At 41.1% G+C, this 14,962-nt stretch overlaps 1 protein-coding gene and 1 pseudogene across 2 annotated transcripts in view; one reads left to right on the plus strand and one right to left on the minus strand.

The window, feature by feature from the left end:
* The window catches only part of GRM8 (glutamate receptor, metabotropic 8), a 1,137,490-nt gene that overhangs the window by 484,379 nt on the left and 638,149 nt on the right, over positions 1-14,962 (plus strand). The gene's annotated exons all lie outside the window — the stretch shown is intronic.
* Positions 9,327-10,388, minus strand: LOC102858282 (annotated as a pseudogene).

Raw genomic sequence — 14,962 nt, forward strand, 5'->3', positions numbered from 1 at the left:
CTTGCCTATCTGTGGCTCTCGTCTGTGACACTGTCTACTGAAGTGGCCCAGCTTTCCACAGTGGAAACAATTCTGACCTCCTTTATTACCTTTGGGTGACATTGTATATGAGTAAGACTTCCATTTGCTGACACAGGCCCTAAACTGGCAGCAATAGCTGCCCCAATAATCTTGGCCATTCTCTGGTCTTTTTATTTATTCCCTCTTAGTTTCTTCCCAATCCCAATGTCAGTCCTGTTTTATAATACTGGCATTATGCAGTATTTGCCCTTTTGTGACTGAGATATTTCACTCAGCATAATGTCCCCTATGGTCACCAATTTTGTACAATATTTCATTAATTCCTTGTTTTTTCAGTGCTGCATAGTATTCCATTCTGTGCATATACTATAGCTTCTCTATCCATTTGCTTGTTGATGAGATCTTGGGTTGTTTCCAACCCTTTGCTATTGCAAACAATGTAGCAATAAACATGAGTATACATATATCTTCTTGTACAGCTATTTTTATAACTTAGAATGATATATTTGAATTGCGGTGTTAGCAAACAGTCCTGACTGTACAGGAATAATGTGCCATGCTATCATGGGAGACCACCCATGGAAGAGGCGAATAACAAGAATCCATCTCCTGTACTTTAGACATGTCTTTAAGGCAAACCAGTGCCCAAGGAAAGGACATTGTGCTTGGTACAATAGATGGTGAATAAAAAAGAGGAAGACCCTCAATAAGATGTATTGACACAATGACAACAACAGTGGGCTCAAACACAGTGAAGATGTTACACAGCTGGGCACAGTTTCATTTGACGTATATGGGGCTACAACTGACTTCAATGTACCTACCAATAATAGAAGTTTTTAGCTTTGAGACCTACCTTATTCTAGTATGAGCTTGTGGGCACAAAAGAAAACAATTTAGAAACAGGATTAGATCCACAGCACAGGAATCAGACAGACCTCCACTATATATCTTGTTATTGGTAGGTGCCATTGAGCTGACTCTGACTCATAACAGTCCTTTGTGCAATAGATTGAAAATTTACCTCATCCTGCACCACACTGACAGTCTTCCCTGCACGTAAGCTCATTGTTACAATCACAACAGCATATCATTTGGGGATACGAAATCCCATTTTTAACACTAGTGGTAAAAGTGTGCCTATCTGAAGCCACTCAGTTAAATATATCAATTGGTATTCTTCAATGTCCGTCTTGATTTCTCTTTTATTTAGTAAGGAGAAAGGGTTCTTGTCAATATGGTGATAACAAAGACAGTGGGTCTTAATGTTGCCACCTCTTAGCAGTGTGATGTGACCCTATCTACTCACTCTCCAGGGACAAGGGCAGTGGGAGTGACTGTACCATACAGTGCTCAGATAGCATCCCCAGATGCAGCCAGAAGGATTCTAGGGACCATGGACAGCGCCAGGGTCTAGGAGCAGATGAAGTGCTCAGCTTGCCTCTCCACAGCTGAGAAAAATCTGCTTAGAAAATTGGGTCAGACTCGGGTGGTGACTATAATAAGAAATGTGTAAGAGGAACCACGGTAAATACGTTAGCCTGGGCAGAATCGATTGTTTTAAAACTGAAAATGAAACCATCGATTAAAAGAAGGCTTTGTCCTGAGCATGAACAGAAAAGGCTTATTTCCTCTTCAATTTCAAGCATCCCCCCAGAGATTTTGGAATTCCATTCATTCATTGTTGCACCTCCCCCACCCCCCCCCCCAGTTCCCCCTCCCCCCAGTTTAGGTTCATCCCCTTGTTACAAGGGAAGGAGAACTTCTACCCCAGATGTTGGGCTGTCAAATGACATTTAATTGTTCTAGTCGACTTCTGAAGGTTGATTTTCTTTGGAAACTTAAATTTAGTTCTGGAATATAATTAAGTCTTTGAGGCTGCTTAGTGATACACAACACTGTGTGTATCACAATTATTACTTACCCAAGCCTCAGTGCCATTGGGTTGGAGGTGGTACTATTAAAATACATTGTAGATGTACTTTCAAGTGAACCACTGAGCTTCATAGAAGAGATAGGTTATGTTTCATGACTGGCACCCATCACTATCCAACAGGGTTGCTCAAATAATGTTTTGGCATAAGTGGAGATTGGGAGAGAATGTGTATGGTTAACTGGTCATTATGATCCATTAGCATGATGAGAATTAATATGAAGTCTGAGCCCTACAATGAATGAATATCAGGCTTATGTGAGGGTATGATTATCATATGATAAGTACAGTATTATGTTATACAACAGTAACTGGCCTAGGGTCAAGAAACTGCAGTGAAATCCCAAAGGCACATGGTTTGAGGCCACCAGCCACTCTGTGGGAGAAGGATGGGCAGGCTTCTCCCTTACAATTAACTGCCTCTGAAAACCCACTGGATGGTCAGCTATGCATTGGTTCCAACTCTATGGTATACAACAAACAACAACATCCCAATAATGAAGATTCCATTGTCTTAATACTATATTCTGGACATACTGTAAACACCGTGCATGTATTTTTCTATTTAATAATAATAACAACCCATGTTATTGTTGTGTACCGTCAAGATGGAAAAGATTCACAGCTGACCCTCTAGCAGGTTTTTAGGGGCAGTTAATTGCACAGAAGGAGATTGACCATTCTTCTCCTGTGGAGTGGCTGGTGGCCTTGAACTGCATACATGCCTTCGGGATTACAGAGCAGCTTCTTGCCACTAGGACACCAGAGCTCCCAGCAACCCATGAGGAAACATTATTGTCTTCTTGTTATAAGGAGATATTCTTGTCTCCTTGTTATTGAACAGGAAGTCTGTTTTTGATGACCAGGGGACTTTCTTAGTATCACACAACTAGAAAATAAATGATGACATTCTTAAGGAATACAGATGGTCAGCAAACTTGGCACTTAAACTGAGAGTTTAGAAGTTTGAAACACTTCTGAAGAAATACCGCTGATCTACTTCTGAAAGATCATGAACACTTAAAACTCTTTAGAACACAGTTCTACTCGGACACTTATGAAGTAATTCTGCATTAGAATCCACAGGATAGTAAAGGTTGGTGGTGGTAGCAAATGATAGTCCAACGACTTAAACCAAACATGAAACCAAATTTGTTGCCTTGTTGACATTATTAGACAGTAAAAGTGCCCCTTGGGGCTTTCAAAGCTGCAATTGTTATGAAAGTAGATACTCGGGCCTTTTTTTCTGTGAAATGTTCTTCATTTAGGTAATCTTAACCTAGGAGAGTGAGAGTTGGCCTTTAAAACTAGAAATTATGTTCAGATAAACAAAATTGAGTTGGGAGATATAGCACTACCTGACCTCAAAACTTACTACACAGCAGTAGTAACCAAAACAGCATAGTACTGGTACAATGACAGTCACATAGACCAAAGGAACAGAATTGAGAACCCACAAATAGACCCAGCTGTCTATGGTCAACTGATATTTGGCAAGGAAATCAAACCTATCAAATGGGGAAATGACAACCTCTTCAACAAATGGTGCTGGCAAAACTGGACTTCCACCTGCAGAAAGCTGAAACAGGATCTACATTCACACAATACACAAAAATCAACTCAGTGTGGATCAGAGATCTGGGAGTAAAGTCCCAAACCGTAAAGTTCATAAGACAAAAACTGGGATCAAGCTTAGAAGCCCTAGTCCATGGCATAAAGAGACTGCCAAATACAGCCAGAAAAGCACAATCTGAAGAGGATAAAATTGATGAATGGGACCTTCTAAAGATTAAATCCTTGTGTACATCAAAAACTTTTTACAACAGAATTAAAAACCTACCATCTGGGAACAAACATTTGGTAATACCATCTCAGACAAGAGTCTTACAACGAAAGTTTACAGAATACTCCTGGGCCTCCACAAGAAAAAGACTGATAACCCAATTAGAAAATGGGCAAAAGATATGGACAGAATTTTCATGAGGAAGATATTTGAATGGCAAACAGACACATGAAGAAATGCTCAAAATCACTAGCAGTAAGAGAAATGCAAATCAAAACCACAATGAGATTCCATCTCACTTCACTAACATTAGTCAAGTTTAACAGGGCAACAAGTAATAAATGTTGGAGAGGATGTGGCAAGAACGGAACTCTGTTACATTGTTGGTGAGATTGTACAATGGTACAACCATTATGGAAGGCAGTTTGACACTTCCGCAAAAAGCTGAACATAGAAATTCCATATGACCCAGCTAAATGGGAACTGAGGCACAAATGTAGACTCATACACTAAAAGTTCATTACTCACCACTACAAGAACATGGAAACAGCCCAAATGTCTAACCACAATCGAATGGATTGAGAAATGATAGTACTTTCACACAATGGAATGCTATGCAGTACGCAGGAGCAATCATTTTGTAAATTACTACCTAACTTGGGAGGAATTGGAGAGCATTATTCTGAGTGACCTCAGTCCCACCAGGACAAATATTGTATAAAATCATTATTATAGAATGAGTATGAGGATCCGGGGGAGGGATTAATCATGGGGTTGTACAATTTGATGGGGGCTGGTGAGGGAAATTGGAAGAATATGTAAAACAATGTATTTAAATTTTATAATTAAACTAGTATAATAAAAAAATAGAAAAATAACAAAATAAAACTAGAAATTATGTTTAAGAAAGTGTGTGAATTTGATTTTTTATCAGAATATTTAAAAAAACCACATTAATTATTCATTTCAAGCCGGAGTATCAACACATGATAAATAAAATCCCTGAAGGAATTGCTACATTTTCTTTTTTTTTTTTAAAGATATTTGAGTGAACATTTACTTATTTGAAACTCAAGACATTGAACAATTGTGACTCACTATATTTGGGACGAATTCAGTCCGATAAAAGATTGAAGATTATGATGCTTGAATTTTTATTGGTTATCTTTTCATAACCACTCAGCAATAATGTTAGACAGTATTCATTAAGCTCTTCTATGCACTAGATTTTGCCCCAAGTGCTTTGCGTATTATCCTGAAAGGATACTGAGATATAGAAGCTGAAATTTAAAGACCCGAACTAAACAGCTCAAGCTAGTGAGCAGGCAATCAGGATGTGCAATCCAGCCCCTGGCTTCAAGATCTGTGTCTTTATGACTGCTTTCTCTGAATGGCGCTATTTTCCCCTCTGATAGTTGGTAGAATTTTTTTTGGCTATGCAACCGTTCATTTTCGTACTTTGTTAGATTTCTTCCTGAATAGATCAAATGAATCTGTTTTGAGTCTATTATGTTGTTATTAGAGTCCTTTGGGTTGAGTACAATGCATAGCAACTCTATGAACAGCAGATCTGAGCCCTGTCCTGTTCTGTGCTGTCCTCACAATTTCTGACACACTTGAGGCTATTGCTGCCATCACTGTGTCAGTACATCTAGTTGAGGGTTTTACTCCCCTTTGTTGGCCCTCCATATTTCCAAGCATGATGTTCCTCTCCAAAGAAAAACTCCTAGAAACATGCCTGAGTATGTGAGATGAAACTTCATCATCTTTACCTCCAAGAAGCACTTTGGCTGCACCTTTCCCAAGACATACCTGTTTGTTCTTTTTAAAGCCCATGGGATATTCAGCACTGTTCTCCAACACCACAGTTCAAAAGCAACAATTCTGTCAAGCTTATTCATTGTCCAGCTTTCAGGTGCATAGCAAGGCCTAATCAGGTGCAACTTAGTCCTCAAACTGACAGCATTGCTCCTCATTAATTTGGAGGGGTCCATGACTGCACACTTCCCAGTGCAATTCATCTCCTGATCTCCTGGCTGCTGGTACCAAGGATGTTGATTTTGGATCCAAGTAAGATGAGGTTGTTGAGAATTTCACTTTTCCCCGCCTCCATTATGAGGTTGCCTAATGGTCCAGTGGTGAAGATTATTCTTTTATTGACATTGAGATGCAATCCATATTGAAGACTATGTTATTTGATCTTCTGCAGCAAGTGCTACAAATCTTCCTCCCTTTCAATAAGCAAAGTTGTGTCATATGCATAATGCAGATTATTGCTAAATCTTCCTCCAGAGTCCAGCTTCTTGAATAACTTTCTCAGCACACAGATTGAATAGCTATGAAGAGAAGATACCACCCTGGCACATGCCTTTCTTTAATTTTACTTGGGGAACTGAGCACTTGTTTTTTCTGTGATGCTCTTGTTGAAGCTGCTGCTGCTTCTTTTTTTTTTTTATTGTCATTGAGTAGGAGCTGACAGCTGGCCCTGCAGCAGGTTTCCAGGGCTGTAAATTACATGCAAGGAGACTGTCATCTTTCTCCCTTAAAGATGCTGGTGGGTGGAGGGAGGAAGTGAAGGAATTAGAAATGGTCCCATGGACACCTGACATGGGATAATAGTAAGCATAGATCATTGGTGAGTAATTTTATAAAACACAAAGTATGTAAATGATTATATGAAACACAATGTGAATGAAGGAATGTGGTAAATACAATGTATTTGAATTTTGCATGCAAACAAATATAAAATTTAAAAACTTACAGAGGCCTGGTTTAAATTTTTTTTTTTTGTCAGACATTCTTCTAGGTGATATAGCACTCGTCTGTACATTGCTGTAGAGAGTTAACTCGTGGTTGCAGTGATGCTGAAGACTGTGACTCTGACATGCGAAATGCGATAATGGTTACCCATGGTGGACAGTGTTTGCGGGAGCTTCCCAATTAAAACAAGCTTGGAAGCAGGAGTGACAGCCACTTCCGAAATGGCTTGCCTCTGGAAACTCTATGAACAGTGCTCAGGTCTCTCGTTCATAGGGTCACTATGAGTCATCTATGACTCGACAGCATTTAACAACAACAAAGAGGAAAGAATGATCCTGGTGGGTTCAGTTTCCAGAGAAGCTTGGCCTTCGGATTAAGGGTGCAATTTCCTAGAGACTTGCCACCAGAACTCCCTATGATGCTCTTTCCAGGGCTGATTTCTTAAAGAAATATTTTACTGTGTTTTAAGTGAAAATTGACATGAAGACTTGTTTCCCAAGAAAGAACATAAGAAATTAATAGTGTTTTGTACACATGGTTCAGTTTTTGTTGGTTACCATTTTTATAGTGTTGGAAAACATTGTCATTGTTTCAATTGCTTGTGTTTGCATTCAGCTAGCAACTTCCCTTCTCATCATTGATTTTTGGTAACTGTTGACTGTGCGATCTCAAATACTGTTAATTGAGGAGGTATATTACTCGTGGGTGACACTGTTTATTCTGAAATTCAGTCTACTATTTGGCTTACTGACCTGCAGAGATAGCTTTGGTTTTGTGTTCAAATATTATTTTGGATTGTCTTGGGGTTTCCTCCAATCTCTATCTGTCTTGGTAGATAAGAATTTTGAAGAAATTTTAAATCCCCCCCCCCAATTCTATCTAGAACCTTCTACTGTTTTTCTAGTCAGAATGGTCACTATTGGGACACCTCTTCTGGCCTCAAGGGTGAAGAGGTTGTCTTTTGTGTGGATGATTTGCCTTTTTATAAAAATTTTATACTGATTTATTTACAAAATTTGAATACATTGTTTTCCACAAAAGATCTTTCCCATTTCCTTCACCCCACCCACCCATCAAATTGTGCAGTCCTATGATTAACACCCTACCCCTCCATACTCACCCCTTTATTTCCACCCTCCCCCACCCCTTGGCTCCTCATATTCATTCTACAATAATGGTTTTATACAGTATTTGTCCTTGCGGTACTTAGTTCACTCAGCATAATGCTTTCCAGTTCCTCCCAAATTAGGTAGTAATTTATAAATTCATTGGGCCTCCACAAGAAAAAAATTACAATTACAAAATGGGCAAAAGTCATGGAGAGAATTTTCATAGAGGAAGATATTTGAATGGAAAACAAACATGTGAAGAAATGCTCCAAATCACTCACAATAAGAAAGATGCAAATCAAAACCACAATGAGACTCTGTCTCATTCCAGTAGCAGTGGCAAAGTTTAACAGGACAGTAACTAATACATGTTGAAGAGGATATGGTGAGATAGGAACTCTTTTATATTGTTTGTGGGATTATACAATAATACAACCACTCTGGAAGGCAGTTTGGCATTTCCTCAAGAAAGCTGAACATAAAAATTCCATATGACCCAGCTATTCCATTGCTTGGAATACACCCCAAGAAAATGAGAAGTGAGGCTCAAATGGAAACTTGTACACCAGTGTTCATAGCAGCATTATTCACCTTCCAAGAACATGGAAACAGTCTAAATGTCCATCCACAAATGAATGGATTGAGAAGTTGTAGTACATTCACACAATGGAATACTACATAGCACGCAGAACAATGATTTTATAAATCACTACCTAACTTGGAAGGGACTGGAGAACATTATACTGAGTGCTTTACCTTTTGAATTAGTTTCTCCTTTGATTTCTATCACTCAATTTTGTTTGTATGGGTAGAGACCAATGGGATGTGTCTTAGAGGGGTATTTGTTGTTGTTGTTGATTGCCTTAGAGTCAAGCACAACTCATAGTGACCCCATGAACAAAAGGCCTGAAGCCTTTCTTTCTTTAACTATTAACATTTATCGAAGTTCATAGAGTTTCTGGAGGCATGTTGTTTAGGAAGTAGATAGATGCCACTCCTGCTTCCAAAGAGGGGTGTTTATAAATTGTTAAAAACCCAGGTGAAGGTTATTCTCATTATCAGTTCTCTTAGGCCAGTTGACTAAATTGCTTTCCATTTCCTAAAGACCAGACTATGATCCCCAACTCCTTGATTGGGCTACATGCTTTTTAAAAAGTCATCCGCATCCATGTTAAAATCTGAAGGAGAGACAACTCTCTCCAACTTTTCAGTTCCTCAACACTTCTCTTCAAGCTACACACTTTTCTTGCATCTATGTGCTTTTGGGGTAATAACAGGTGAGGTTTTATTTGTTGAAATCCAGCAGAGTTTACCAGAAACTTGAGTGACACAGAGAATCTGTGCCTGGCTAACAGCTTGAAGAAATGCCTGGAGAGCTCTTGTCAGGGGGCTGCAGTGATTGCATTTCTGCATTTCCAAATATTTGGCTTTGTTAATGGCAATACTCCACTTCTAGATAGTTGTTGTTATTGTTCACTGTATAATCAGAACTGACCCATAGCTGACCCTCCAGTGAGTTTTCAGAAGCAGTTAATCACACGAGAAGAGATTATCCATCTTTCTCCTATAGAGCAGGTGGTGGCCTCGAACCATGCACCTTTGGGATTGCAGCGCACCTTCTTGCCATTCGGCCACCAGACAGTAACTTCTTTTTTTTTTAAACAATAATAATTTACTAAGAGCTTCCCCCCCTCCACCCCGCCCCCTGCCATGGTTAGGGTCACTTTTTCTGCTTATAGATCTTGTGTACTAGTCCCAGGAAGATGGCTGGGGGCAAAGGAGCAGCATACTGCTCGATACACCCCATCAGGTGGCTGAAACTCTCTTCTTGATGCTGCTTGAACACAGCAGGCAGCTCCAGTTCCTCATACAGTGCCTTCACCCGGGCCACCTTCTCTATCTCCTTCTGACCATAATTGTCCTTCAGGATCTGGCGTTGTTCTGGAGGGCCTGCTGTAGACACTGAATCACCAGTCAGCTGTGTTTGTTGTCCTGGATGTCAGTGCTAATCTTGCATGTCACACTTAGGTCACAAAAAAGATCAAGGTACTCATCCTGAATCTGAAAGAATTCGCCCATCTCTAGCAGGATCTTGGCGTTGGCATGTTCCTTCTCCCTGTTGATGCCCGCCATGTACATTGCAGCAGCTACAGGAAGGTAAAAGGAGTAGAAAGCTGTCTTGGACTTGACAGTGGATTTGTACCTCTTTTCAGTGAATCTGCTGAGATCCTCCTTGTCCTGAGGGGCAGTGATGAGATCCAAGATCTCTCCAGTCTCAGTCTGATAGGAACTCTGCAGGGAGAGCTCCATCAGGTTCAGGTAGTAGGGCTGCTCCCCTCAGTAGAGCTTCAGCAGGCGGTAGATACACGATTCCAGCAGCATAGCGTCATTGATGGCATCCAGACCTAGGCCTGGCTTCTGATCTCAGCAGGGCTGCCCGCTTCGGGTAATCCATGATGGTGTCCAATACAAGGAAGAAAGCTTGGAGCAGTTCCACACACCAGCCCAACGTCAGGGCTCGCTGCAGACTCTCAGCATCCTGCTTCCTGGGCTCCACCAGCTCCTGGAACACTGCCAGCACTGGTAAACCTCGCTTGTACTTGCCTCCAATGGCATTGTACTCTAGGACCTTCCTGAGCCGAGTAAAAGCATCTTCTATTTCTGGGTGCCTCAGATCATTCTCAGTCAGGGCCTTGACAATCTGGGAGAAGTGCTGGATGAAATCCTGCTTCTCTTGGGCAGAAGTGTCTGATTTCTGGTCTCCATTCATTCTGAGGGAGGAGCAGAGTACTCTGTTCTTGGATGCTGATTCTTGCTTGGTCCAGTGACAGTAACTTCTCTATATACAGGCTAAGCTGCTCTCACAGGGAGTCCTCCATTGAGTAGCTTCAGCATGACGAGAGTTGACTTCTTTTTCACCCTTGATCCTTGGGGTTTATCAGCAGACCTACATGGGCTGGATTTCTACTCCACAGCTCTGACCTCGAGCCAGTACCTTCTATATACTTGCTCCTCTGCCCAGTCTCAAGGGGTAGCCCCCGGTTGAAGCATTGGAAATGGTTCACCCTGTGTCCCCATTCCAACATCAGGAGGTGTGTGGGAGAGACAAAGTGGAGGATAAACATTTCTGCTATTAAATATGCGTTGAGAGTTGCACGAAATGTCTCACAGCCAATTGGACAAAATTTAGTCCTTCACTCATACCTGGGTGGAAAGAAAGGTGGGCTGTAATGTTGACTCTGCCTGGGCAGCCAGGTACCTAAGGGAAAAGGAAGGATTTCTCTAATGAAAGGAAGATGTAAACGTGGGGAGTCAGATGATTGCAGCTTCACCCACAAGCCTATGACTAATGGCAAAATGAGATTAAAACGTTAGTGGACTTCTGGCCCTCTCTAGATCCTTTCTCCTTCACAAGGAACCCATCCATCATAGAATGTGAAAGGAAAGAAAAACGTCCATTCAACCTTGTTGCTCATTCAGCTGGCTCGTTGTCTGTGTTCTTACGGATACAATGTGAATTGAGTTTTCAGATAAAATACCGTAGGACAAATGATCAACTGTTTGAAGTTCAGATATCCATCATCTCTGGAGTCCTTTCAGCCAACTGCATTGTAATTCCACCCAGAAACTTAAGCAGTGTGTCCAAAAATGTGTGTATAGTGAATTCCAAGCAGTAGATCAAGATAGGTTGCATTTTTTTTTCTCCATGCCCTTATTGTTAGCATCCCAAATAGAGTCATTCAGGCTACGTACTGCTAGCTGAAGGGTTGAAGGTTTAAATCCACCCAGACGTTCCTGAGTTGAAAGAGCTCTTGATCTGTCTTAGAAGGTCATAGTTATAGAAAGTCTGTGGATTGGTTCTGCTCTGCTCACATGGGGTGACCTTGAGTTGGAATTGACTTAACAAAAGCTAATAGTGACAATTACCAGTACTGTGTGCATGGAAATACATTGCCTGTGGGAGGAAGGTGTCAGACTCCTGAATCTGGTTACTAGCTCACCTGTCTGGCGTCTCTGAGAACATTGAACCTGTAGACAAAGCTGTTTTTTTTTAGGTTTATCTTGAGAAGCATGATTTATTTAAGATGAGCATGAAGGAAAACAGATAAGTCCTCATTCCTGGAAATTAGATACTAGGGTTTAAAAGGCATGCGTATGCATGGTTTTCTGATGTGGTAGATTCATCCAGACACCTGTCAGTAATTTATTTTCTATCCCAGCCAAATTCTGTAGGTTATTGTTCCCAACCTATATGGAGATAGCAGAATTCATGTCAGTGTGTGTATGTTTGTATGAGGGAGAAAGACAACAGACTTCCATGGAGTCATGATTTGAATTGTGTTCTCCAAAAAGGCATGTTGAAGTCCCCCAATATTTTTGAACATGGCCTTTTTTGGAAATAAGGTCTTTGCAGAGCAGAGGAAAGAAGTTCCGTTTACACGAGGCTGACTGGAGTAGACATGACTCTTGGTTTCCACTATGTGCCATCAGAATAGAACCGACTCATAACTGATCCTCCGGAGAGTATTTGGAGGTTAACAATCGCATGAGAGGATATTGTCTACTTTTCTCCTGCAGAGCAGCTAGTGGGTTCAAACCACATGCCTGTGGGTTTGCAGCACAACTCCTTACCCACAGGACCGACAGAGCTCCATTAACACGACTGTTGTTGCTATTGTTAGTGGCTATTGAGTACCAATCATAGTGACACTATGAGTGACAGACAGGAACCATGAACTCTGTCCTACTTTGTGCCATTATTACCATCTCTAATGCACTTGAACACATTGTTACCATCACTGTATCAATTGCTTTCATTGGGTGGTGTATGTGTGACTTTCTTCTTCTCTTACGCTGACCCTCCACCTCTCTAAGCATGATATCCCTTTCCAAGGAGTAGCATGACAGGTATACCTGAAAGAAGAAAATACGCACAAAGCAGAAAACGTGCAGAGAGAAGACAATTAATCAAAGCAGAGTTTGGACTCTTGCTGCCAGAAACCAAGGAACGAGCAGACCTGGAAGCCATAAAGAAGGCTCTTTTTCTAGAACCTTCAGAGAAGCATGGCCCTGGCAACATTTGAGTTTGGATTCTCAGCCTCTAGGAGTGTGAGAGGATACATTTCTGTTGTGTTAAGGCAATTATTTTGTGATATTTTCTCATGGCAACATTAGACAGGCGGGATCCATTTTGAAGCAATATTTCTGGTTTGAACAGGAAGGAAGAGACAAAGAGAGACAGGGAGAAGGGGTTGAACCATCTGCTTAGAAGGGCTCTGTGGGTGCGTCTGCCCTCCTTTACTTGATTGAACCAAACCCTCTACTTTTGTACCTTATCTCCTCCATCAGGTCGCTAAGGCTATAAGTCTTAATGGGAAAGATTGGCCATCTTTTGCCCAAAGAGCATCTGGTTGATCCAAACCATTGACCTTTTGGTTAGCAGTACAGCCCTCACTACCCCAGCAGGGCTCCTGAGCTGATTGGACAGGGGACTGCATTTTGGATGCTTTGGTTCTTACTCTGCAGCCCTCAGCCTTGAGATTGCCGTTCTCCCCCCTTTCCCATCTAGCATTTCCTAGACTCTTGGTGGTTGGGTTGCTGCCCTTTTCGGGCATTGAGGGTTCTTGGTTCTGCCATGTCTAGATGTCCCGCACTCTCCCTGCTATCATGTCACACTCTAGCTCTGGAACTGGTCCAGGGCTCACCCAAATCATGAACTTTTGTGTGTTGCCATCACGCTCACCTCCCTCCCTCCCTCTCTCCCTCCCTCCCTCCCTCCCTCCCTCTCTCCCTCCTTCTTTCCTCCTTTCTTTCCTTCCTCTTTCTTAATCTCTTCTATTGAAGTTCTCCTCTTTATTTAAATTACTGGGTAATAAAACTGACCTCCATATGTATGATGTTTCTTTTGAGGATCATGTTTTATAGTTTGTTTGTCTTTTATTAATCCCTTCATTTTATTCTTAAATGACCACAGTTACTGGTGGGATATGTGTCTCTGTCAGTGCACACACAACTCTTCCGGCTTTGAATAAAGATTGTTGTTTTGTGCCATTGAGTCAATTCTGACTCAAAATGACCCTGTGTAACAGACTAGAACTGCCCCATAGGGTTTTCCAGTGTAATTTTTTTTAAAAAATAAATTTTTCTTTTATATTGGTTTGCTTACAAAGTTCATATACATTGTTTTTCACATCATAGCTTTCCTACCCATCAAATTGTGTGACCCTATGGTTACCAGCCCCCATCCTCACCCCTTGCTCCTACTCTCCCCCACTCTTAGATCCTCATACCCATTTTATTACTTACCTATTTCTACAGTAATGATCTTATACAGTATTTGTCCTTAAGGGATTAAGTTAGTTCACTTAGCATAATGCTCTCCAGTCCCTCCAAAATTACATAGTGATTCTCAAAATCATTGCTCCTGCATGCTGTATAGTATTCCGTTGTGTGAATGTACCACAATTTCTCCATCCACTTGATTGTGGCTGGACATTTGGGGTGTTTTCATGTTCATGCTCTGATGAATAATGCTGAGCATCATGTTTTCTTTTTAGAAATGAATGCAGACATTTACATTCTATTGAATCATTCGTTAATTTGCTTGAATATGCAAATAATTTACATTACTGCTGGTTGAAATACTTACCTCCTTTTGTTTCAAATCTTCAAATAGAATCTACTATTTTCAGGAAAATCACCATGTTTATTCTTTAGCTTTACACTCTCTTTTGGTCCATGACTCCAAATCTCAGGAGAAATAAAAGCTTCGGAGTTTGAGAAACACGTATGTGTTAGTCAAAGCACTTCATTTCTGACTCTAGAGTGTGAGCTTGGTGCAGGTGAAGACTCTTCTTGTACATAGTCATCAAGTTGGCGCTAAGTCAGGATGCAGACCACATGGACAATGAAACTAAACACTGCATGTTCTTGTACCATTACTTTCACTGGTTTCAAATAAAGCAATTGCAATCCACAGGGTTTTCATATCTGGAAGCAGATCATCAGGCCTCCTTTTAAGTCCATCTAGAAATAATCCGATTTTGCCTGTAGAACGTGTTCAATATCAAAGCCTTTACTGACATGTAGATGATGATGTAGATAAAATGCATTGGCTGCAACTCTAGCTGGGACTTCCACAGGGGAGGTCTCTGAACCATTATTGCCCCAATGGGTCTCTCAATTCAGTGTCATCCGTAGGTTCCAATCCATAGCAACCCATTAGGGCAGAAGAGATGTACCCATTAGGATTCCCAAGGCGGTTGATCTTTACAGATGCAGACTGTCAAGTCTTTCTTCTGCAAAGTGGCTCATAGGTTCAACCCCCGATGTTTTGCTTAACGACCGAGCACTGTA

Source organism: Elephantulus edwardii, unplaced genomic scaffold (genome assembly GCF_000299155.1).
Source record: "Elephantulus edwardii isolate Elephantulus edwardi_28Jun2011 unplaced genomic scaffold, EleEdw1.0 scaffold00181, whole genome shotgun sequence".
Taxonomy (NCBI): domain Eukaryota; kingdom Metazoa; phylum Chordata; class Mammalia; order Macroscelidea; family Macroscelididae; genus Elephantulus; species Elephantulus edwardii.